Genomic DNA, 27,344 nt, shown 5'->3' with positions numbered 1-27,344 from the left:
AAATAATTGCATCATCCAACTTTAAAAAGTCACTACTTTTCACAGGCAAATTTAATGAAGAAAAATCTTATCATGTTTTGGTGATAAGTCCTCAAAGATACATAGATGTCAGCTATTTAACATTAGCCTAAAGGTATAAAAATCTGAGTCCAAACTGGTCAAGTGTGTGTTTCCTCACGTGCATGATAATAAACATTTCTTATATTTTTCAAAGTGTTTATATAGGTTCCTTTTCTTTATGAGTTATGGGAGTTTTGGAAATCTTTTAGAATGATTCTCAGTTAACTCCTATAAAAACATAATTGACGGTGAGTAGAGTTACCCCAAAAAAGCTGGAGGATATAATATCTACAATTTGTTCTAAGTGCTTAGATGTTTCATTGTATTGCCAAAAAAACAAAAAACAAAAAAACAAAAAAAGCATATTGAGTTTGTACTTTGATGATTCTCATTCTACAGATGAAAAAGTGAGAAAATTGAAGCTCGGAAAATTTGTAAAACTTCCCCAAGGATGCGTGCCCCCAAACTGAAAAATTAGGCTGAACTTGGGTCTATGAGCACCAAAGCCTGTATCCATGTAGCTGCCTTGCTAGTGCAAGAAAGATGCTGCAGAAAGAGGAAATGATGGGATCCCTCTCCATTGTGGATGCTTGCTAGGAAACAAGCTTTGAAATGGTATAGCTGGTTTAATAGTGAATTTAAGGATGAAATTGGAGTGGGAGAAATGTGGTGAATTATTGTTACATTCTCAAGTTTAACCATAAACGAGAGTAACTAGGACATCTTTGGAAAACTCTTACTCTGCCTCATGTTCAAGGATGATGATTCACTAGCCTTAGGTCTCAGAGAGTGAGAAGCATTTAGAATCTTCCCCAGGTGGTTCTCATACATTCCCTTAGACTGGAAGACATCTGGTTTTGTATCTGCCAAGGGACCATTTAAACTTGTGATTTTATTCATGTGACTCAAAAGATTCTAGGAATTGGTCTCATTTCCCTAATCTGGACCTCCACCACTGTTTCCCAACGTCAGAAAAGCATTCCTTTGGTATATGGCCCTTTCTCTTATTGAGATACAGAAATTTGGGGGATGATCATGTGTGGAGCCTGATCACCTATGCATAATTTGGAGAGGTAGTGTGGTGTCTGAAATGCAACATTGTGTTAGAAGTTGAAAGCTTTTCTTTCACCACCTCAAAATGACCTCATTCGTTCTTTTATATCCAGTACTTCTCACAAACCTAAAGAAGATTTTCAATATTCCTTTTCTGTGAAACTGGCATATTAAAACCTACTGTCATCAACATTCATTCCTCAAACATTTTTTGGGGGAGGGGGCTGCTATCATGTACAGAACACCAGACACTGTGCTAGATGCTCAGGATAACTGGGTAAGCAACTAGATCAGCCCTTATTCTGACAGCATGTATGACCCAATGAAGCAAACACACTAATCAAATAATCCATAAATGTAGACTTATGAACAGTGAATTTCACTATCGAGTGTTGTGTTTGTGTAAGAGACTGCTAGTTGTCCCCTAGTGTTTGTTTTTCTTATCTTCCACAGTAATAGAATTTGTAGCTGTCCATATAGTATTATTGATGAAGCAAATATTTACCAACACTTGTTGTTTTTTATTTTTATTTTTAAAGATTTATTTATTTATTGGGAGAGAGAGAGCACAAGAGGGGTGGACCTAATGGGTACCTTTTGCCACTTGTGTTTGTCCTTTGCCTCTGTCTTGTTGATTGGAATGTGGATGTTGGTCAGAGTTGCATCTTGGATCATTAGAAGGAGGGAGACTCCCTTGGAATAGTAGAGTGAAAGTACGCAGGGGCCTGAGTCCCTTAAGAAGTTTGGGGAACAGAGCCACTAGACAATCTCTAGATTGCCTTCCTTAGGAGTTTTATAGGGCATTCTGAGAAGAAATGGTGGGCATATGGAGATTCAATCTCATCTGAGAGTCAAGAAAGACTTCCCCAGAGGAAGTAATATTTCAGCATATGTTTGAAGGTTAGATGGGTGATGTGTAGAGGATGAAGTGAAGCAGACGAGATGAAGGGGTAATGGAGATTTTAATCTAGAGAGGCAAGGTTACTCTGAGGAGATAATACATGTGAAAACGATTTGTAAAATGACATTGCTCTAACCATAAGACATTCTTATTATGAAGCCCATGCCTCCCAGTGCATGGTTCAAGGCCTGCCCATGTCTCACTATTTTCATCTCTTATTACTCCTGGCCATGGATTTCAGACTAGGCTCATCAATTCGTAGTTGCCACTTGCATTCTTCTCTGCCAATCCATGCCATTTTCAGAGGATCCTTTAAACTCTGCCTCCTTCACAGAGCAGTTTCTGAATAACTCTTACCCTGCTCCAGAGCTATGTTAACTAAGGTTCTTCCACTCATCTTCATTTGTACTTTCTCTTAGGCCTCATGACTTTCCCTATACTTATTTCTCTTCTTTGCTTATTCCACTTCCCATCTGGTTACCCCAAACCGAGGACTATGTCTATATTTTCTCTTATATCTGGGAATACCTAGCTCAAAGCTCTGCCCCAGTGAATTTTGGAAACTGAATGGCTTGAGTCCAGGTTGAAAGTTCCTTCTAGTTCTATCTTGCCTCTAGATGTGACCTGTTTAATGATGAGATTCTTTGAGGACCAGTCATATATAACCGTTTCTCATTTTGAAAACTCCAATGTTAAGAGTGGCCCTGAAAAATTCATCAGGGGAATAAAGTTTTGCTCATCAGTTCTGCTGCCCTACAGGCCTTTGGGTAAATGATGGTGGATAGATTGGAGCTATGATGGCCAAATGCAATATTAAATCTACTTTCGGTCTCTCTCTGGTCTGCCTGGTAAAGTTTGATGTATTGAATTTTACTTTCAGGAGCCAATTTCCTTTTGATAAATTCGTGCTTCAGGCTATATGGCACTGACCACTACATTACGGACATCCTGACAAATGAACAGGTATGCAGGCAGAGTGTGTCAACCATGATGTGGGTGGCTTCTCCTAGGGGTCTTGATCCTGGGGAGATTTTTATTCTTCTTACTCTGGCTGTCAAGATAGATACAGAAAGTGTGCCATCTTTGGGGACTTTCTTCCTCACCACTGAACAATGGACTTAAGTCCTTCTGGTGTTCACTTTGAGAAGCAAGATCTCAGCTATGTAGAGCTGTATAAGGAGAAGGTCCTACTGCAGAGAGTTGACCTTTCACATTATTAAGAGCTGAGAAGGCCAATATAATCATTTAATATTTAAACATTTTTGAGAAACTTTTTCTAAATTTTTTTTGTTTGCCTCTTTGTCTTTTTACCTAGAAAATATGCAACATTTATATTTTTAATTCATGTATTCAACTAGCATTTGCTGAGTATCTATTAAATCCTAAATACTATGAACAAAAGTATAGAATATAAATTGTCATTGCCCTTATAGTCTAGAAAGAAATTGGCAAGCATTTTCTGTAAAGGGGCAGATAGTAAATTTTTTTAGTTTTGCAGGCTTTAGGGTCTCTGTCACAACTATTCTGCCACTGTAGTGCAAAAGCAGCTATAAACCTAAATCCAATTTTATCTGTCTGTCAAACACATCCTCATCATTAAGCTCTGTGCAAAGGAAACACTTTATGTGAAACCTTTCCTGACCAAGACAAATGGAAAAACTTACTCTTCCTTTTGCATCCTACTGTATTCTCTCTAGCTCCCCCTCAGGGCACCTCTAACAGAAATTCGTTTCTACCCTCTGCCTCCCTGTTGTTAAATTTGGGCAACCCTAATCTAATGCTAATATTTTTAAAGAGCACAGTTTAGGGCTTAATTTTATGAATGCTATGTTGAAGAAATTTTGAAGATACTTTAGAATATGTTGGATTTCGTTTCCTCCTTCCTCACCTCCCACGGATTCTCCCTGTGAAACAGTTTATGGATGTACCCCACCTTTCACCACAATTCCACATCCAGATCCCAAGTCATTAGTCATTTGTTTATTACCCTGGCTTTTGTGGTTCTTTATTCTGGCATCAACCTACCTTTCCATGCTTATTTTCTCTTCTTCCCATGCTCTAGTAAAAAGTGCTCCCTGACTTGACCCTACTTCTTTTGGCATAGATCATACAGTCATATAGTAATTAGTAATGCTTGTCTGTCTCCCGCATGAGTCTGTGACTTTGACTAATTTATCCTTGTATCTTCAGAGACTATCACAGTGCCTGGTGCATACAATGAACCCAATCAGTACATGAACCTAGTGGCGGTTTCAGTTTATATCAGTTTTCCCCTCTTCCTAGGGTTTTTTTCTCATCTCTGCTTCTCAACCCATGCCCACATTGTTTCTCTGCTGGCTGCAAAAACAATTCTCTCCTGCATGTTGCTTTTTCCAGTGTCAATTCTCCCTTCTCAGAGTTTCTTGTAGCATAGTGTTTTACTTCTCCTTTGCATTTATCTCATTCTTGCTTATATTCTAGTTATTTTTATTATATGCTATGTTCCTTCTGTAAGACAGGCTTATCTATGATATATAGGACCCAAGTCTTCCTTCGTTTCTTCTGAAGCATCTTTGGTAATGCTTGTAATTAATAGGTGCTCAAGTAAGGTGTTCACGGTATGAATAAGGGATCAAACTTCTTGCAACAAAGACACCGTAAGCATCTGACTGTCTGTTTTGTGCCAGACAAACATGATTTTTGTAGAAATGAACAGCATCATTTCTGCCCTCTTCCATTGCGGTCTGGTTTTGATAACCTGGGAACAATTGAAAATAGACTTACTGAAGGAAAAAGGAGAGAGCCCACAACCTCTGCATTCTAAATGCTAGAAGGGATTTACCTGTGGGGTCTATAAGCAACAATTTGCATCTTGGTTTATGTGAAGGATGGAAAGCTGGAGCATCTGAGTGGGGCTGCTGACACAGCGGGGATGCAAGAAGCAGCAATGGGAGAAGGAGCAGGGGCTCAGGGCCAGGATGAAGAAATTAATAATCCACTTATTATTCTGAACAGTGAATGGCTGCAGGCTATTGGCAAGAGGTTCAGCAATTATCTGATTAACTGCTAATGTTACACCAAGAAACCTCTTCGAGAGTGCACTTTTTTTGTTAAGTGACACAGAATGGCAAGAAGATGCTATTTTGTGCAAAAAGCTATGAGCCGCAGGTAGGTGGGCCAAACTGAGACCCAGGTGGGCCGTCACTCTCTCAAAGTTGGAAGCAAATGGCCCTTTTTTGCTGCTGTTATAACTCTTCCTGGAAATATCAACTTCTCTATAGCACCATAACTCAAATTTAATATGAGAGCTGAAGTTGTTTTCCTTTTCATTTTGAGCTCTTGCTTAGAACAGGAGGGCCAGGTATCTATCTTTTCAGTGGGAACAGAGAAAACAGCATTGCATATCTCTTCTGGCTACAGCAAAGCTAGGTTAGGGCAGGAAGATCTCAATCCTAGTTTTGTCATTTAGATTCAAAAGTCACCAGCCTCCCGCTGTGTGCTCTGGTTAGTTACTCTCAAGAAAATGCCCTCGTTTTAAAGCCAAATGCCGCCACTGTGGCATGCCAGTCTCTTCTTTGCCCCCCACTCCTATCTTTCTTTAGAATAGTGATCTCTTGAAATAGTCACGGAAAGACTTGGAAAGCTCACTCTGGCTTGAGAGAACTTAAAACTCAGGAGGACTAGACTGCGTGGGTTGATAGTAAGCCACCTTTCCCAACATTTAAAAATAAACTCGGTTCTCAGTGGCATAAAAATAAATGTAAAAGAACTTATTTCTCACTGGCGGAGATAACCAGAATCACAATCACAATTGACTCTCCCCTCCCCTTAATTTGTGGTCCCGATGGTTCAGGAATCCTTAGGATGTCTCTGTAATAATGCTGAAAAGCAATTTCCTATTTCTACTGATAATATCCTGAGTTTTTTCAGCAAATCCTGCTTCACCTTTCAATTCCCAGCTGTAGATTCCTCCCACTCTTCCCTAGAACATGCTAGTGGGGGGAATGACTTCTCAAATGCAAGCATTTGATGTAACTTTTTAGCAGGATAAAAATTGAAGCCAGTATCAGGCAAAAGTTAACCACGAGAATGTTCACATAAAAATCTTTCACTTTGTCACAGTTCATGAAACAGAGGTGCTTTGAAAGCAAAGGCATTTTTGCAGCTGAAAAGTCCTTTAAGTAAGAAAATCAAATCCTGTATAGAAGTGTTACAATGGTGTTATTTCCAAAATTGGTCAATGGGAAGTCTTTTATGTGGCTATCAATTACAGCATGGCTAAAAAAGTCAATTATGTAGTAATTGGAGGATAAAATAATGGATTTACCTTAGGTAAATTCAAAGTCGTGTTTGAAATATAGCTCTTCGTTGTTGTATTCTTGATGTATGAAATTAATTTTATCTATATAATAGTATTCATTAAATGTAAAGGTTTAGTAATAAATGTCTTACTCAAATTTGAAAATCGCAGTTTAAAAACAAAGAAGGGATTGAATTTTTAACTGATTCTGCTTTTTTTTTCAGTTACAAACCCTCACTTGCTAACCTACTCCTCATCAATTGCCTAAAATGAATATGATGATCAAGTTTTGAATTTTCATTTTCTTAACAAAATGCCTTGAGTAAAAAAATGATTCCTACTTGTCATTACACAATTTTCAGTAAGAACAGCAACAAAAAGCAAGCTTTAGCTGAGAACTCATAATGGTCTCCATGTATCATTTCTGCAGTCTTGCTCTGACACTCCATTCCCTTTTCTAAGCAAGCACACTATCTTGTACAGAGGCGCAATGATATTGTCAGAACAGTAGGCTCAGTTAAGAGGTGTGTCCTATAGTACTTCAGACTGTAGAGTCCCTGCTAGTATCCCAAATAGCAGATATTTCCAAGAAATCAGGAAGTGATCTCAAGGATTCTCCAGTGTTCTGCACAGATTGGACAGACTGCCTGACAGCCAAGTGCATCTTCTGAGATCCACTCAATCTGTGTTCCATCCCCATTTCTACCTTTCTGTTAGTCCCTGAAATCCAGAACCTAGAACTTATTCATATTGTCATTGATTATCCTTAGAATTAAAATAAACTTCCAGGTTTGGACTTGTAATTCCAAATGCTATATCATATTCAATTATTTATTCCATTAAACAAATAATTATCCCATGTCTACCTTATGTGTTTCAAACACTATTACCTTTGGGAAAACATTGAAATCAATTTCTCTATGTAGAGGATTAAAATGTAAATATTTGAAATATTCTCTCCTGTGGATATCTGATATCATTTACTGATCTTAAAAAGAGATAAAAAATAGAAAAGAAAACCACATGAAACATTTTAGGTGGTAACTGAATAATCAGTTTCTAATGTCTGATCTGCAGTTTCAATTATAAAAGGTTTTGCAGCCAGTGACATATTAGAACTCTTTTTGTCTGTTGCCCCTTCTAGGTTGTAAGTGTCTTCATTCATGTCAGAGAGATTGTTAATTGTTACCATCATAAGCTCTGCAGTACCTAAGGAAGTACTTTGCACACTGTAGGAAGAATATAATGCTTACTGATTTGAGTAAGAAAGATTTTACAGATGTGCCACTGGGCTTTAGTTCTTTTCAAGATGTCCTTGTGCTAAGCCCTTTTCCAGTGTAACTGTTAAAGAAAAAGAGAGGCGATAGAAAGTCTCTATGCATGGAGAATGTGAGCTGGAGTCATTAGGACAGGACTCGTTGTATGGAATAATTAAAGACATGTACTGATCAACTTGTGAATGAAACAGAAGACAGAGTGATGTCCCATAGTGTTGCCCAAACTTGAAATTTCATGGATCCTGAGAAGTGCTCTTCAGTTGCTTCACATCTGACATGTCCTCTGATGTTGACTTATTGTACTGGTTTAAAGACAAAACAGTGTAAAATTATAGTTTCTCAAGGCAGAAATTTTCATAATGGAAAACTTGTGGTCTTAGAGGATATGATTGAGAAATATCGGTGTGTAGAAAGCATTTACTGGGCTGTGCACCAATTCTGCTATTGATTGGCTTCCAGATCTCTTGGGCAGACCCCTAACACCTCTGTCATCTCTCCAGCTGTAAAGTGAATGGCCCGTAACTGGGGCTAGTCAGTCTGTTTGAAATGGACTGGTTCTCCCCATTTGTGTATATGGGTTGGGGATTTATTGAGGTGAGCTGAGGCCAATATGGGAAATCATTTATCTATTCTCTAGAATACTCCTCCAAATAATCAATAAAGGCTGATATTCTATGCAGGGATAGTTGGGTACTGAATATTTCAGGACAATCAAATGCCAAAAGTGTTTTATATGTCTATAGTAATAAGTCAAACCTCTCTTTCCCTCTGTTGTCCTGCCAAACAGAATCAATACCAGGTTGGGTGTGTCTCTATGTGTAATCTGTGTGTGTGTGTGTGTGTGTGTGTGTGTGTAAGAGCACATGCTTAAAGAGGGTTGGGAAACTCTTTAGTGTTGATTGCTAAAGAGCCAAAATGCAGCAATTTGACTATATGAGGTGCTTGTAGGTGTGTTACGTAAGCCTGAAAAAATAGTTGTAATTTGTAAAAAAATTTGTAATTATAGAAGCCAAATAGTTGCTTTGTAATTATCCAGCTAAACAGGATATACTTATTTTCCTGGTCAGGAAATCTCTCCAGCTTTTCAAAGTGATAAGCATCTGGCTAAAAAGTTGTTGATAGAAAGTCTGGAGTTCTTATTAATTTTGTGAGCCAATAATTCAGTAATTGATGGTTCATTATATAATTATTTCATTTGATAAAAATTGGGCATATGCTTGAAATTTAAATGTCCAATGCAATTTATCTGGAATACTAAGTTAAAAATAAAATACTCAAACTCAGAATAATTGCAGTAATACACATAAAGCACTTGAATGGTGAGAACGCCCAACTCCTATAGAAAAAATACAGTTGCTCAGACCTGGTATTTTGACTGGAGACTTAAATATCTCAAAGTATCTTTAGCATTCATTCATTCATTCAGCAAGTAATGCCTCAGAACTGACTTTGTGTCAGGCATTATTCTAGGTGCTGAAGAGAGAGCAATGAAAAAAAGCAAACAAACAAACTACATATAGAAAACACAAAGGACTCCACCAAAAAACTGCTAGAACTGATATATGAATTCAGTAAAGTCACAAATTACAAAGTCCATATACAGAAATCAGTTACATTTCTATATACTAATCATGAAGCAGCAGAAAGAGAAATTAAGAAAACAACTCCATATACAATTGCATCCAATATAATACCTTGCAATAAAACTAATCAAAGAAGTGAAGGACCTGGGCTCTGAAAACTAAAATACTGATGAAGAAATTGAAGCTGATACAAAGAAATGGAAAGGCATTCCAGTGGAAGACCTTGATTGGAAGAAGAAATATTGTTAAAATGTGTATATTACCCAGAGCAAACTATATATTGTATACATGTCAAGATACCAACAATATTTTTCACAGAACTAGAACAAACAATTCTAAAATTTGTAAGAAACCACAAAAGACTTCAAGTAGCCAAAACAATTAAAAACAATTAAAAAGCATCACACTTCTGGACATCGAGTTATATTACAAAGCTATAGTACTCAAAACGGGATGGTACTGGCACAAAATAGACACAGAGATCAATGGAACAGGATAGAAAATCCAGAAATAAATCCACAACTATACAGTCAATTAATCTTCGACAAAATACGAAAGAATATCCCAGGGGAAAAGGACAGTCTCTTCAATAAATGGTGTTGGGAAAACTGAACAGCAACATGCCAAAGAAAGAAACTGGACCACTCTCTTATACCATACACAAAAATAAATTCAAAATGGATTAAAAACCTAAATATGAGAAACCATAAAAATCCTAGAAAAGAACACAAACAGTAATGTCTTTGACATTGTCTGTAGTAACTTCTTTCTAGATATGTCTCCTGAGACAAGGGAAACAAAAGCAAAAATAAACCACTGGGACTACATCAAAATAAAAAGTGTCTGCACAGAAAAGGAAACAATCAGCAAAACTAAAAGGAAACCATAGAATGCAGTAAGATATTTGCAAATGACACATCTGAGAAAGGGTTTGTCTCTAGTATATAAAAAGAACTTATAAAACTAAACAACCACAAAACAAATAATCCAATTAAAAAAGAAGACATGAACAGACATTTCTCCAAAGACAGCATATACTTGGCCAACAGACACATGAAAAGATGCTCAACTTTACTCATCATCAGGGAAATGCATATCAAAACCACAATGAGATATCACCTCACACCTATCAGAATGGCTTAAATAAAAAACACAAACAGCAGGTGTTGGCAAGGATTTGGGAAAAAGGAACCCTCATGCAATGTTGCTGGCAATGCGTACTGTGGAAACAGCATGAAGGTTCCTCAAAAAGTTAAAAATAGCAGCGTTGGTTAAGTGTCCAACCTTTGATTTTGGCTCATGTCATGATATCAGGATTGTGGGATTGGCCCCACATCTGGCTCTGAGCTCAGCGGGGAGTCTACTTGGGATTTTCTCTCCCTCCCTTTCCCTCTACCTCTCCTTTGCCCTCCCCCCCATAAATAAATAAATCTTTTAAAAAATTTAAAAATAGAACTATTCTACAATCCAGCAATTGCACTACTGGGAATTTATCCAAAGAATACAAGAACACTAATTCAAAGGGATACATGCCCACCTATGTTTATAAGGAGCATTATTTATAATAGGTAGATATGGAAGCAGCCCAAGTGTCCATTAACTGATGAATGGATACAGAAGAACTGATATATATATATAGGGTGGCATTTATATATTATATATAAACTGGCATTTATATATTTTATACACACACACACACACACACACACACACATACTGGAATATTATCCAGACATAAAAAGAATGAGATCTTGCCATTTGCAATGTCATGGATACAGCTAGAGGTATGATGCTAAGCAAAATAAGTCAGTCAGAGAAAGACAAATATCATATGGTTTCACTCATATGTGAAATTTAAAAATCAAAACAAACAAGCAAAGAGAAAAAAAGAGAGAGGCAAAATAAGAAACAAACTCTTAATGATGGAGAACAAACTGATGGTTACTATAGGGGAGATAGGTGGAGGAATGGGTGAAATAGGTGATGGAGATTAAGAATGGCACTTGTGATGAGCACAGGGTGAAGGATGGAAATATACTGTACACTTGAAACTAATATAACAGTGTATGTTAACTAACTGGAATTAAAAGAAAAGAAAGGGAAAAAACTCAAATCCTCTTAGGAGAATAAAAAGAATATTCCAGAAGTACAATCCACAAGTATAGAATATAGTTATTACGGTATCTAATAAATTAAATGGACTAATTGGGTTAGAATAAGAAAAAAAGTTAGATTCATAGAGCACATAGAAAGGGGAGAAGGAAAATAAGAAATATAAAAAGAAATATATAATATACCAAACAGTGATAAAAACTAGGGTTCAAAATAAATCAACATAACGGGATAGTTACTATATAAGAGCCACAGGAAAGGTCTCATGGATGTGGTGACGTTGGAGACATGAAGGAAATAGGGATTACCATATGCAGATTCCTGGGTGACATATTTCAGGCAAAAGAATAGCAAATGCAAAGTCCCTGAGACAGGGCCATTAGAAAGTACTTGTCTATTTGTGCTTTCTGAATGACATAGGAAGCAAAGTCATTGGAATGTGGGTGAGGTAGGAAGTATCAGAGATTTGAAAAGAGAGGAGAAGATGTGAGGGTCTTCTAAGGTCTTCTAAGATCTTGGGATAAATACTGGAACATCTGAAAGCATATCCCAACACATGGATTTCTTGCAAATAGTTGATTGAGGAAAGGCTCACAGGGGAAACTGGCAAGGAAGTTGGGGAAAACAGGAGAGATAGGAGAAGCATCCAGTAAGAAGGAGATGTCAGGCAAAATTCCTATGGACTCTCTCTCAAGGAAATTTAGGACTGTAGTCTGAGTCTCAGGATTGTCTTGACCCTGGCAACTGAGCCAGAGCTTTCACACTCTTATATTCCTCAATCACTGATTAAAGATTTTCCCAGGAGCAAGTGCATTCCCAGGCTCTGAGCTGTTTATGTCAGCAAGCCAGGTGGCTTGCAATATAGCTGGAGAGCAACATTCCCCCATTACCAAAAGCAAAACCAAAACAACACCCCCACCCCCCTGAAAAGCCCCACAGATGCTGGCTCTTGGAAACAGAAGTACACCAAAAAGGAGACAGGAATTGCATGCAAAATTGTTTGAAAGGATCCATGGGGATCTGAGTGGAGCAACTATTCCATTCTTCCCTAGCTTTTATCCACAGAATCCAATTTATCGGTAAAAACTGTCAATTCTAACTCTAAATACATATTCATTCTCAATTCAGCAGAAATATGTTCTCAGAGCATAAATCATATTGTGCCATTTCTTGACTTAGAGTACAATCCAAATTCCTCATGAAGCTCTTCAAGTTCTGTCCTGTTCTCTTCAACCTACCTGTCTCACTCATCCCTTATTTTCTGAGGTAGAGTTTAAGTTCTTTGAATATGCCAGCTGCTCTCTGCCTCAGGCCTTCCCTGAGAGTTCTTTCCATCCCCTCCTGCACAGGCACTGCCTGCTGCCACTGTTCCAGTCATTATGGGATGGTTTTTATTGGTTTGTGCATTCGATGCCTCATGAAGAGAGTGACTACCGTGTCACCAATGCTGGACACACACTTAACATTCAATAAATAGGGGCTCCTGAGTGTTTCAGTGGGCTGAACCTCTGACTCCTGATTTCAGCTCATGATCTCAGGGTCATGGGATCAAGCCTTGCCTCAGGCTCCCTGCTCCGTGGGGAGTCAGCTTGGGATTCTTTCCCTCTCCCTCTCCATCTGTCCTTCCTCCCCTGCCCTCTCTCTCTCTCTCTCTAATAAATAAATACATCTTTTAAGAAACCCCACAACACTCAATAAATAATTTTTGGACTAGTGATTTGATGTCTCTTGACTGGTTGTTGGCTGTTATTGTCTTGTCCTTAGCATAGTTAAATAGGAATAATTACTTTCTGTTAGATATTCCTGATACACATTTCTATTTTCTGGTATTGGCTGAGCCTGAGTTTAAATCCTGATGCCTTCTGGAGATGCTAAACACTAAAGCTGCCAGTCACTGTGATCTTTGCATAACTGACCGTGAAGTGGAAGGGCAGTAGATGTTTGAAGATTTTGATACATTTTATTATTGTGTTAAGTATATAATTGTTATTACTCAGTGGGCAGTGTTGTTACCATAAACAGATCACTTACTTGCTTGCATATGTGCATTCGAGCATTAATAATTTTTATTGTATGTTTATTTGTGGTTGCTATACAAGTAATTTAAGTACTGGGAATTTGGAAATATAAATCACTACCCTTGTAATCTGAGCTCATAAAGAGATCCTTAGAGAGAATTCTTCGGAGACCAAATCATAATTCACTCAAATTCATTTAGATGGATTCTTACAGATGATTTCCTAACAATGCAAATAGCCAAGCGTTTTAAAATATAAGTTAAAATAATTAGAAATGTTATGTTTATTTTTTAAAAATATACTTTTAAGCCTTATATGGGACTTTCAGGCCTTTTCTCTGGTGATGAATGAGTTGTATCTATTCTCTTACATGAACTATATATTTACCAATGGCAGAAGTATAGATCATCCTTAAAGCACAATTTTATTTTAAATATCTAGAGGGAAATATTGATTGTGCATTTTTCATTTTATACTCATGAAGCTGATTGATTTTGAAATTACTTTGCTACAATGATCCAGTTTAGGATTTAAAATTCCACAAAGGCAAGATTTTCAGGTTACAAGGAAATTTTAATGCTCAGTGCCCAAGTCACTTTTTATTATTAAGCTAGACACTTGGGGAGACCATCAGCTCTTTTCACTGCCAAAAAACCATTGGTGCATTGCAGCTGCACTCAATCTAACTGTGGTCTGACCTCGCCTGAAATTTCAAGAATTCTGGTTTTTGATACGGAAGCAATATGTTTGTTTATGACTCTGAGAGCAAGGCATAGGCCCAGAGGGCCTGTTCTCTCCTATTGGACTGTTGAAGGCTTTAGCAGCATTAACACCTCTGAGAAGCTGACATCAGAAAAAAGAAACCCAAATTTCACTGAGCAAGCAGGTTTTTAAAACTTTATTGAGGTATAATTTACATATCATAAAATTCACTTGCTTTCAGGGTCCAATTCAATGATTTTTAGTAAATTTACTGAGTTGTGTAACATTTTTATCACTCCTATAAGATCCCTCATGCTCATTCACAGCAATACCCATCCCCACCCCCCACCCCCACCCAGGCAACCACTAGTGTACTTTATATCTCTATACATTTGGCTTTTTTGAACACTTATTATGAAAGGAATCATACATACACTATGTCATCTTTTGTGTCTCATTTCTTTCATGCAGCATAATGTTTGTGAGGTTCATCCGTATTTTAGCATATATCACTGCTTTGTTCCTTCTTATTGTTGAGTTGCATTCCTTGCATGGATGTATGACATTTTGGTTATCCATTCACAACTTGATGAACATTTGAGTTGTTTCCAGTTTTTGACTATTAAGAATAATATTGCTGTGAACATTCACGTGCCGCTCTTTGTGTGGACATAATATCTTCATTTCTTGAGGAGTAGGACTTCTGGATCTCATGGTAGGTTTTGGGTAAGTTGTGCTTTTTAGAAGCTAAAAAAAAAAGTTTTGAGTGCATGGCTTGGTGAGCAGCAGGGTTTTCAAAGATAAATGTGAAGAAACAATTCTTTCTCCAAGAAGCTTATGATTCATAAAAAGATAAAACAATTTTATAAATCATTAGACTCCTAGAAATCACTAGACTATGAGGGAGAATGTGAATACCATAAAAAGGGTATAAGAGTTTCTAAAAAAAGAGTCTTTTCAACTGTAAGTAGAGAGAGAATGTGTTCTGCAAGGTCCTCTGAAAGATGTCTTTGGGAATAGTTTAAAGATTTTAGGTTGATAACAAAATAATCAAAGTAAGAAGAAAGGGCAATACATAGAGTGCTGAGCAAATTGCAAGCAGCAGTATGGCGGGAAATTCAAGTAGGACTTCTTGGTCTCTTTTGGTTGAGTTTTAAGGCTTGCATCATTGTGATAGCAGCTAGTCTCCAAAATTCCAAATCAAGTTGCCACAGACCTAGAGAGGATGTGCTAAGAAATTATGAAAGCTATTAGGCCTGCAACCATCTATCAAAGAGTAGGATCTGAAACTTGGAAGAGGAATGAAATACTTGGATGAGGAAGAATTTTTCTTCACTGTAATTGTCTTTGAGGTTTCCATTTCTCACATTTGCTCCATCAGAGAGAAAAGGGAGGGTGAGTTTTTTTTTTTTTTTTTTCCAGATCCAGGTCAGTTACAGGTACTTCAAGGAGGCAGTATGATTGCCTTGATGTATGTCTTCTGGGGTTTCAGCTTGAGAGAGCAGAGGAAAAATAAAGGAGGCTATTCTGGGTGCCAGCTGGACTTATGCTGCCTGTGAGTGAGTGATACACAAAATTTCCATGGGCTTTTGTGGGTGGATGAGTTGGCCAGGGGTTATTTTAAAAGGGATCCTTCCCAATAGGACTGACTGGTGGAGCAAAGGACTGTGATCAGGTGCCTGGATAGAATAAAATGTCTGAATCCCAGAGGCTAAGGGATGGGGTCTTAAGAAGCAAGCAGAAAAGGGGCATTACTTATGTTATGGGTTCTCTCAAAAAGCCCATAGAGCCCCTACAAGAGAAAGAACCAGTCCTTGCCTCTATCACTTTCAAATGGAACCTGCTCCACATCATCTCAATGTGAGACTGAGTTGGGTTGGGGTTGGGGTGAGAAGCCATGGCTGGTTTGTGGGAAAAGGTAGAGCTAACAGAAATAAAGTGGTCCACATTTTCCTTGTCTCACTGTAGGCTTTGGAGCCTGAAGCCCACATGGCCTGAGAAGCAAGAGAAGCTTTTGGTTGAAGGAAGGGGCTGGATGGAAGTTTTTATTATTACTGTGAATGGCACTTTTAATTATTAAAATAAAACTGTTGTTGAGATTGAAGAAAACTGGAGGAGTATTTATTATCCTCAAATGACTGAGCTCTGAGACCTGTTTGAGATTTCACACAAAAGTAGAGAAAGAACTGTTGGCAACATATTTAATGGCAGAGTGATGGGAAAGAAGAGTTCTCTGCTTTGTCACTACCACTTCCATCTAATTCAATATAATGATTGATGAGGGGATGGGGAGTTGGATGAAAAGGGTGAAGGGGATTAGGTGGGTACATTAAGAAGTACAATCTTACAGTTGTAAAATAAATAAGACAAAGGGATGTAATGTTACAACATCGGGAATATAGTCAACAATATTGTTAACAATTTTGTATGGTTACAGATGGTAACTAGACTTATTGTGGTGACCATTTTGCAATGTACATAAATATCAAACCACTGTAATATACTCCCAAAATGAATACAATATCATATGCTATTTTTTTAAATAAAGATGTATTTATTTATTTGAGAGAGAAAGAGAACACAGAGGACGAGGGAAAGGGAGAAGCGGACTTCCCACTGAGCAGGGAGCCCGATGCAGAGCTCAATCCTAGGACTCTGGGATCATGGCCTGAGCCAAAGGCAGATGCTTAACCGACTAAGCCACCCAGGCATTCCCCAATTATTCTTTAATTTAGAAATATAAAATATCAAATTAAAAACAATATAATGATTCTACGACTTGTGTAGAATGTTAGTGAGGCACAAAGATAAATTGGAACCAAAACAGAAAGATCTTATAGGCCACTTGGAAGTTACATGGGCAGAAAGCAGATATATAACAAAACTTATATGTTCACAAGATCAGTCTGGAAGCTGGGTGCAGGGCACTTTGATAAGACAGAGTTCAAAATCCACAGATTTCTGGATTGTGTACTAGTCGGAAACACATGATGAGATTATGGTGGTGGTAATAAAAAAAATGAAGTTGGGTCTCTTTAAAGGGGTTACTTATAAGACAACTTTGTCTTGAGGCACTTGAGTGGCTCAGTTAGCTTAGTGTCCTATTCTTGATCTCAGCCCAGATCTTGATCTCAGGGTTGTGAGTTCAGGCCCTGTGTTGGGTTCCACACTGGCCATGGAGACTGCTAAAAAAAAAAAAAAGACAACTTGCCTTTTTAAAGTAAGCAGAAAGATGCATAAGCAGTTTTTTTCTTGGTTAACATCTTAGTCCCCTGGAGAATCACCTGGCAGCTTGAAAGAGTTAATGTTCCATCCTAAGCACCTTAGCACAAGAGACTTCTTAAAATGGGTGGCAAGGAAGAGTGTAGTCCATTTGTTTACTGAGCTCCCACAGGGCTGTGAGTAAACTAAGCAGGAAAAAAACTCAAGGAGGGGAAAGAGATGGGTATATATTATCTCACTGCCAAAATTTGAAACTAGGCAGCATGTTTCTACACATCTTGACTCCCCCAAAGACCAAGAGGAAATGAAAAAGTTCAGACTGTAAATGTCAGTGAACTGCTAGATTATAGAGTTAGTAGCAAAATATATTTGCAACTCTTAATGCAGTTAAGCAAAGCTTCAGGGAGAAGCTGGAAATTTCTAAGGGAAGTTTTGATTTGCAATCAGTAAGCTCAGGCTATTATTAGAAAAATAGGCTTGATGTAGGCAGGTTGGGAGAGGGATAGCCCAGGTCCCATCTGAACAGTTTTCACTTTTGCTTTTTAAGAACTAGTCAGGCCTACTCAGTACCTATTCCACTTTTTGGGATGGACATTTGGATCTTCTGAATGACTAGGCCTATATGATTTGTATGTCTCTATCTTCAAGGCTCCTTCAATCTCACAAATCAACAAACCTCAAACCCTGCTCTCTCTCCTATTAATTTCTTCATTTGAAAAGTTAAGTTCTTATAGTTCCGTCATGAGGTTGTTCATAGGATAACTACCATTTACTGAATGCAGGACAAAACTTGACCTACGCTATCTCATCTGATTCTGGTAGAACTCACACCTGAGGAAGCAGATTCTGAGACTTGCCTTAAAGCACACAAGTTGGACAAATGATGGATCAGGATTAAAACCAGGGCTGTCTCAGGGCACCTGGGTGGCTCACTGGTTGAGCATCTGCCTTCGGCTCAGGTCATGATCTTGGGGTCCTGGGATGGAGTCCTGCATCAGGCTCCCTGCCGGGAGCCTGCTTCTCCTTCTTCCTATGTCTCTGCCTCTCTCTCTATGTGTCTCATGAATAAATAAATACAATTTAACAACAACAGAAAACACCAGGGCTGTGTCACAATGAATGTGGCCCTGTCTACAATGAGTCAGTGTGAGAAATAAAACCATGAGGACCTCAGGGATGTAGAGGTGATACTGTTCCAAGTGCTGGAACCAGTCATTGCCATACTAGCCTAACACCAAAGGCTTTTTTGGGGTGGAGAATGAACCCTTCTGTTTGTACAAGCACATTTTATGGGCATTTTCTTGTAGCAGTCTACTTGTCACCTATTTACATTCTACTTGTACGTGTTTCCAAGAATACACGGTAATGTATCAGTTTTCTTCCCCTTTCCTTCTAAAGTGCTTATCTTTGATTCCCAAGGAATTAGTCTTCCATGTCCTGAAGTTACTGTGGTATGTGCTTTTATTTCAGGGGTATTTAACTTGTGCATATAGAAGTGAAAGTTCCCCTTTCTGTCCTCATTTACAAATTTTTTTCTACCTCTTCTACTTCTAGTCCCTTGTTTCTGTTTCTTGCAGTTTTCCTTGATTTCTCCTCTGCTGTATTTGTCAGTCCTTTTCTTTGCCTTTCATCTACTTTAATGTCACAAGGTATTCTCTCCTACCTTCGTTTTTCCTACTGAATGTCAGATGGTCTTCCTTTCTTGGAAGGGAACTCATTCTTTTTTCTTTCCTTTCTCAGTTTCTTTGCCTTTTAGAATCAATCAAGCCTGGAGTGAAATCACCATCACTAGAATTGGAATCCTATTAACTGTGAGACATTGGATAGGTTACCTGACATCTTTAACCAAAGTTGTCCCATGAATAAGATAATATTTTCTTCATAGTGTTCTTGAGAATAATAAAATGGATAATGTATGTAAAGTTTCTGGTTTATAGTAAGTTTTCCTCTTTTTGCCATTTGCACTTTCTTTTTTTTATTTAAATTTCACTTAGTTAATATACAGTGCAATATTAATTTCTGGAGTAGAATTCAATGATTCATCACTTACATACAACACCCAGTGCTCATCACAAAAGTACCCTCCTTAATACCCTTCACCCATATATCCCATCCACCTCCACCTCCCTCCATTGACCTTCAGTTTATTCTCTATCATTAAGAGTCTCTTATGGTTTATTTCCCTCTCTCCTTTTCCTTCCCATCCCCTTCCCACATGTTCATCTGTTTTCTTTCTTAAATTCCACATATGAGTGAGATCAAATGATATTTTTCTTTCTCTGACTTATTTCACTTAGCATAATACACTCTAGCTCCATTCATGTCATCGCAAATGGCAAGATTTCATTCTTTTTGATGGCTAAGTAATATTTCATTATATATGTATATCACATCTTCTTTATCCATTCATCAGTCAATGGACATTAGGGCTCTCTCCATAGTTTGGCTATTGTGGACATTGCTGTTATATACATTGGAGTGCACATAACCCTTCGTATCTGTATTTTTGTATCCTTTGGGTAAATATCTAGTAGTGTAATTGCTGGTTTATAGGGTAGTTCTATTTTTTTTAATTTTTTAAAAATTTTTATTTATTTATGATAGTCACAGAGAGAAAGAGAGAGAGAGAGAGAGAGAGGCAGAGACACAGGCAGAGGGAGAAGCAGGCTCCATGCACCGGGAGCCCAATGTGGGATTCGATCCCGGGTCTCCAGGATCGCACCCTGGGCCAAAGACAGGCGCTAAACCGCTGCGCCACCCAGGGATCGCTAGGGTAGTTCTATTTTTAACTTTCTGAGGACCCTCTACACTGTTATCCAGGGTGGCTGCAACAGGTTGCATTCCCACTAACAATGCAAGAGGGTTCCTCTTTCTCCATATCCTTGCCAACACCTGTTATTTCTTGTGTTATTAAATCTAGTCATTCTGACAGGTAGTATCTCATAGTTATTTTGATTTGCATTTCCCTGATAATGAGTGATGTGGAACATCTTCTCATGTGTCTGTTAGCCATCTGGATGTCTTCTTTGGAAAAGTGTCTATTCATGTCTTTTGCCCATTTCTTTACTGGTTATTTGTTTTTTTTGGATGTTAAGTTTGATAAGCTCTTTATAGATTTTTGGATACTAACCCTTTATTGGTATGTCATTTGCAAATATCTTCTTCCATTACATAGGCTGCCTTTTAGTTCTTGTTTTGAAGATTTTATTTATTTGTTCATGAGAGACACAGAAAGAGAGGCAGAGACACAAGCAGAGGGAGGAGAAGCAGGGTCCATACAAGGAGCCTGATGTAGGACTTGATCCCAGGAATCTGGGATCAGGCCCTGAGCCAAAGGCAGACGCTCAACCACTGAGCCACCCAGGCATCTCTGCCTTTTAGTTTTGTCGATTGTTTCCTTCGCTGTGCAGAAGCTTTTTATGTGGGTGAATTCCCAATAGTTCATTTTTGCTTTTGTTTTCCTGGCCTCCTGTGATGTGTCTAATAAGAAGTTGCTATGGCTGAGGTCAAAGAAGTTGCTTCCTGTGTTCTCCTCTAGAATTTTGATTGTTTCTTGTCTCACATTTAGGTCTTTGATTCATTGTGAATTTATTTTTGTGTACGGTATAGGAAGGTGATCTAATTTAATTCTTCTGCATGTTGCTTTCCAGTTTTCCCAACACCATTTGTTGAAGAGATGTTTTTCCATTGGATATTCTTTCCTGCTTTGTTGGAGATTAGTTGGCCACATAGTTGTGGGTCCAATTCTGGCCACATAGTTGTGGGTCCAATTCTGGATTCTCTGGTTCTGTTCCATTAATCTATGTATCTGTTTTTGTGCCAGTATCATAGTGTCTTGATGACTACAGCTTTGTAATATAACTTGAAATCTGGAATCATGATGCCTCCAGTTTTGTTTTTCTTTTTCAGAATTGCTTTGGCTATTCCAGGTCTTTTGTATTTCCATACATATTTTAGGATTGCTTATCCTAGCTCTGTGAAGAATGTTGGTGTTATATTGATAGAGATTTCATTAGATGTGTAGATTGCTTTGGGTAGTATAAACATTTTAACCATGTTTTTTCTTCCAGTCCATGAGTGTGGAATACTTTTTCATTTCTTTGTGTCCTCTTCAATTTCTTTCATAAGTGTTCTATAGTTTTTAGATTACTGATCTTTTACCTCTTTAGTTAGGTTTATTCCTAGGTATCTTATGGTTTTTAGTACAATTGCAAATGGAAATGACTCATTGAATTTTTTCTGCTGCTTCATTATTGGTGTATAGAAATACAACAGGTCTCTGCACATTGATTTTTTTATCTTGCCACTTTGCTGAGTTCATGAATTAGTTCTAGCAATTTTTTGGTGGAGTCTTCCAAGTTTTCTACATAGAGTATCATGTCATCTGAAAAGAGTGAAAGTTTGACTTTTTCCTGGATGATTTGGATGCCTATTATTTCTTTTTGTTGTCTTATTGCTAAGGCTAAAACTTCCAGTACTATGTTAAATAGTAATGATAAGAATGGACATCCCTGTCTTGTTCCTGACCATATGTGAAATGCTCTCAGTTTTTCCCCATTGAGGATGATATTAGCTGTGGGCCTTTTGTATATGACCTTTTATGATGTAGAGGTATGTTCCATCTATCCCTACTTTGTTGAGGGTTTTTATCAAGAAAAGGTGCTATATTTTGTCAAATGATTTTTCTGCATCTATTGAGAGGATCATATGGTTCTTATTCTTTCTTTTATTAATGTGGCATATCATGTTGATTGATTTGCAGATGTTGAACCACCCCTGTAGCCCAGGAATAAATCACACTTGGTCCTGGTCAATAATCCTTTTAATGTACTGTTGGGTCTGATTAGCCAGTATCTTGTTGAGAATTTTTGCATCCATGTTCATCAAGGATCTTGATGTGTAATCTTTGTCTTTGTCTGGCTTGGGATCAAAATAATGCTGGTCTTATAGAATTTGGAAGTTTTCTTTCCATTTCTATTTTTGGAATAGTTTGAGAAGAATAGGTATCAACACTTCTTTAAACATCTGATTGAATTCCACTGGGAAGCCACCTGGCCCTGGACTTTTATTTGCTAGGAGATTCTTTCTTTCTTTCTTCTTCTTCTTTTTCTTTTTTTTTTTTGAAGGCTCTTTTAAAAAAATATTTTATTTAAATTCAATTTGTTTGTTAGGAGATTTTTGATTATGGACTTAATTTCTTTTCTGGTTATGGGTCTGTTCAAATTTTTTTCTTCCTGTTTCAATTTTGATAGTTTACATATTTCTAGGAATTTGTCCATTTCTTCCAGAATGCCTAATTTTTTGGCATGTAATTGCTCATAATATTCTCTTATGTTTGTATTTCTTCAGTGTTGGCTGTGATCTCTCCTCTTTCATTCATGATTTTCTTTATTTGGGCCCTTTTTCTTTCTTTTTGATAAGTTTGGCTAAGGGTTTGTCAATTTTGTTAATTCTTCAAAGAACCAGCTCCTTTTTTCCTTGATCTGTTCTATTGTTTTTTTTTTTTAATTTCTATATCACTTATTTCCAGTCTAATCTTTATTATTTCCCTTATCCTGCTGGATTTAGGCTTTATTTGCTGTTATTTTCCAGCTCCTTTAGGTGTAAGGTTAGGTTGTGTATTTGAGACTTTTCTTGCTTCTTGTGGTAGGCCCGTATTGCAATATATTTCCCTCTTAGGACTACATTTGCTGCATCCAAAAACTTCTGGACTGTTGTGTTTTCATTTTCTTTTGCTTCCATGTATTCTTTAATTTCTTCTTTAATTTCCTGGCAAACCCATTCATTCTTTAGTAGACTGTTCTTTAACCTCCATATATTTGAGGTCTTTCCAATTTTTTTTCTTTGGTTGACTTCAAGTTTCATAGTGTTGTGCTCTGAAAATATGCATGTATGATTGTAATCTTCTTGTTCCAGTTGAGTCCTGATTTGTGACCCACTATGTGATCTATTCTCGAGAATGTTTCATGTGCACTCAAAAAGAATGTGTATTCTGCTGCTTTCGGATGAAATTTTCTGAATATATATAATATATATCCATCTGGTCCAGTGTCTCATTCAATGCCATTGTTTCCTTATTGATTTTCTGCTTATATTATCTGTCTATTGCTGTGAGTTGGGTGTTAAAGTCCCCTACTATTATTTTATTAATATCAATGTGTTTCTTTATGCTTATTATTAATTGATTTATATATTTGGGTGCTCCCAAGTTGGGGGCATAGATATTTACAATCGTTAGATCTTCTTGATGAATAGACCCCTTACTTATGATAAAGTGCCCTTCTTCATCTCTTGTTACAGTCTTTGTATTAAAATCTAGTTTATTGAGTATAAGTATGGCTACTCTGGCTTTCCTTTGACATCCATTTGCATGATAGATGGTCCTCTATCCCCTCACTTTCAATCTGTAGGTGTTTTTAGATCTAAAATGAATCTCTCGTAGGCTGCATACAGATGGATCTTATTTTTGTATTTATTCTGACACCCTATATCTTTTGATTGGAGCATTTAGTCCCTATACAGAGTGATTATTGAAAGTTATGAAGTTAGTGTCATTGTATTATCTATAGACTTGGTGTTTTTGGTGATGTTCTTTGGTCCTTTTTAGTCTTTGTAGCTTTAGGTCTTTTTTCCCCAGTCATAAATCCTCCTAAATATTTCTTGCAGGGTTGATTTAATGGTCACAAACTCCTTTAGTTTTTGTGTGTCTGGGAAACTGTTTCTCCTTCTATTCGGAATGAAAGCTTTGCTGGATAGAATTTTTGGTTGCCTATTTTTCCCATTCCGCATGTTGAATATATCTTGCCACTTTTTTCTGTTCTGCCACTTTTCTCTAAACAGGTCTGCTGCAGGGCAGCCCTGGTGGCACGGCGGTTTAGCGCCGCCTGCAGCCCAGGGCATGATCCTGGAGTCCCGAGATCGATTCCCACGTCAGGCTCTCTGCATGGAGCCTGCTTCTCCCTCTGCCTGTGTATCTGCCTCTCTTTCTCTCTGCATCTCTATGAATAAATAAATAAAATCTTAAAAAAAATAGGTCTGCTGCAAACCTGATCTTTCATCATAGGTTAAGGACTTTTTTTTTCCCCTTGCTGCTTTCAGGACTCTTTCCTTATCTGTGCATTTTGTGAATTTGTCTATGATATGCCTTGGCATTGGTTGGTTTTTGTTGAATTTAATGGGAGTTCTTGCTTGTTGGAATTTTAATACCTCTATCCTTCTTCCCCAGATAAGGGAAGTTTTCAGTTGTAATTTGCTCGGGTAAACCTTGTGCCATCTTTTCTTTCTTTTCATCTTATGGGACTTCTATGATACGAATATTATTCCATTTTACTAAGACACTGAGTTCCCTAAGTCTACCTCTGTAATCCATTACCTTTGTTTCCCTCTTCTCAGCTTTATTATTTTCCATAATTTTATCTTCTGTATCACTGATTTATTCCTCTGATTCTTCATCCTCATTTTTATGGATTCCATTTGTGCTTGTGTCTCCATTACAGCATTTTTAATTTTGGCCTAGCTAGATTTTAGTTCTTTTATCTCTACACTAAGGGATTTTTGAGTGTCTTTTATGCTTTTTTCAAGCCTAGCTAGTGTCCTCATAATTGTAGTTTTAAATTCTAGTTCAGACATTGTACATTGTACTTATATCTGCATTGATCAAATCTCTGACTGTCATTTCTTCCTGTTCTTTCCTTTGGGGTGAGTTCTTCCATCTTACACAGGTCATTTTTTTTTTTTTTTGGTTTGTAGATATGCACTTTTGTTCTCTAAGACTTTTGATAGGCTTTGTGGGTGTTCAGAATGATTTGATATTTATCTAACTGTGTTGGAGTGAGGGTGCAGGCTTAGGGTCACCCTACTCCTCTGGCATCTTACCTCTCACCCCTTCCTTTTGTTCTTTCTATGCCTTCTTTTCCTTATCCTTATTTTACAGTCATATGCTAGTATTTTACCTTTTTTCTCTCTACATATCCTATTCTGTTCTCCAGTGGTAGTTGACCCTAACTATGGTCCAAGAATTAGATTTATGTTTTGTATTGCTGCTCTGTTATTGCCTACTGATGTTTTTATAGCTTTAAAAATTATTTGTTGATCTCTTAAAATCATTATTATCTATTACATAATAGATACCAGGGATATAACTGAACAAAACAGGCAACAATTCTTGCCCTCGTAAAGCTTACATTCTATTGGGATTGAAGGTGGGAAAATGAATAATTTAAAGAGTTAAAAATGTAGGAGTTAGCTTCTGGGTTGTTTAATACTTCAAGGTGCATTTGAAAAAGGCATGGAAGTACCATGCCACATACCACACTTGTTCTTTGCCCTATGCATCTCTTCTATTTGGCAAAAAAAAAAAAAAAAAAAAAAAAGAATTTACACACAGAGGTCACACCTTACACAAAACTAATTAAAAAAGGATAATAGACCTAAATGAAAAATGGAAAATTATAAACCTCCAAAGAGACAACATTGGAGAAAATCGTTATGACTTTGTATCTCTTCTTTCATTTCAGATAGAGCACCAAATACATGATCTATGAAAGGAATAATACGTTGGACTTCATTATAATTAAGAACTTCTGCTCTGTAAAAGATGCTGCAAGAGATGAGATAAGACATAGACTGGGAGAAGATATTTGCAGAAGTCATATCTGATAAAGGATTGTTATCTAAAATAGACAAAGAACTCTTAAAACTCAATAATAAGAAAACATACAAGCTGATTTAAAAATGGGCAAAGGATCTTAGGAGACTCGTCAACAAAGAACATATATAGCTGATAAATAAGCATATGAAATCCTGCTCAACATCATATACCTCAGGGAACTGCAAATTAAAACAATGAGATATCGCTACATACCTATTAGAATGGCAAAAATCCAAAACACTGACAACACCAAATGCTAGTGAACCTGTGGAGCAGTAAGAACTCTCATTCATTGCTGATGGAAATGCCAAATGGAACAGCCACTTCGGAAGACAGTTTGGCAGTTTCTTACAAAACTAAACACATTATTACCATATAATTCAACAATCACTCCCCATGGTATTTAGTTAAATGAGTTGAAAACGTATGTCCACACAAAAACCTGTACACAGTTGTTTATAGCAACTCTATCATAATTGCCAAAACTTAGAATCAACCAAGATGTCCTTCAGTGGATAACTGAAATGGATAAATAAACTGTGTTACATCTATTTAATGGAATATTATTCAGTGCTAAAAAGAAATAAGTTATCAAGTCACAAAGAGATAGGAAATTTAAATGCATGTTGCTTAGTGAAAAAGGCAATATGAAAAGGCAACATATTGTATAATTCCAACTGTAAGATTTCTTGAAAAGGCAAAACTATGGAGACAGTCTTTTTACTGTAAGTGCTTGCTAGAGGTTTTTAGGGGGTGAGAGATGAATGGATAAGCATAGAGGATTTTTAGAGCAGTGAAACTATTCTGTATGATACAATAAAGATAGATACGTGTCACTATGCGTTTGTCCAAATGTATAGGATGTACAATAAGAATGAACCCTAATGAAAACTATTGGCTGTGAGTGATAATGATGTGTCAGTGGAGGTTCATCAGTTGTAAGAAATGTACCACTCTGGTATAGGATGTTGATAGTGGGGCAGGTTGTTTGTCTCAGATGGAGAGACAGGTGATGTAAAGTAACTTTCAGTTCTTTCCACTCAATTTTCCTATGAACCTAAAACTGCTCTGACTTATAAAGTCTATTTTAAAAATACAGAATTCATATTTTCTGCATATCTGCTGACTGTATTCTAATCTTACCTATTTTTTGACTTGTTGACACCATTTTTGTTTCCAATAACAGTAATGGACAAATATTTTCCTTCTTGGCAATAATTATTCTCTCAACTTACTCAGTGAGTGATTTTGTAAAATGTACTTGGGTTTCATAATAACTCAACAAGGCAGGTAGAACATCTGATCTTTTCTCTGAAAAAGGAGGAAACTGGTTTGCAGAGAAGTTAAGTGACTTGTAGATCATAGAGACTCTTAGAGGCAGAGTCAAATTGGATCTCTGATCCTCTTATTCTAGTGCTGGCCACTTTCTTTAAGATTATACAGTAAAAAAAGAACATAGTAAATTAACCTATTCCCTATATTTCCAT

General features: G+C 37.2%; 1 long non-coding RNA gene across 4 annotated transcripts in view; it reads left to right on the top strand.

Moving 5' to 3' along the window:
• The window catches only part of LOC144322313 (uncharacterized), a 302,194-nt gene extending 275,222 nt beyond the window's left edge, over positions 1 to 26,972 (top strand). For 3 of the 4 annotated variants that reach the window (XR_013387950.1, XR_013387949.1, XR_013387951.1), the window contains one exon: positions 15,408 to 16,232. This is a non-coding gene — a long non-coding RNA (uncharacterized LOC144322313). Of the gene's footprint in view, positions 1 to 15,407; positions 16,233 to 25,723 lie in introns of those variants that run through there. The other variant, XR_013387952.1, reaches the window with a different exon arrangement.
• Positions 26,973 to 27,344: the final 372 nt, after the last annotated feature.

The sequence above is a fragment of the Canis aureus genome, chromosome 10 (assembly GCF_053574225.1).
Source record: "Canis aureus isolate CA01 chromosome 10, VMU_Caureus_v.1.0, whole genome shotgun sequence".
Classification (NCBI taxonomy): Eukaryota; Metazoa; Chordata; class Mammalia; order Carnivora; family Canidae; genus Canis; species Canis aureus.
The sequence above is the reverse complement of the archived record's forward strand: the minus strand, read 5'-3'. Positions and strand labels throughout refer to the sequence as shown.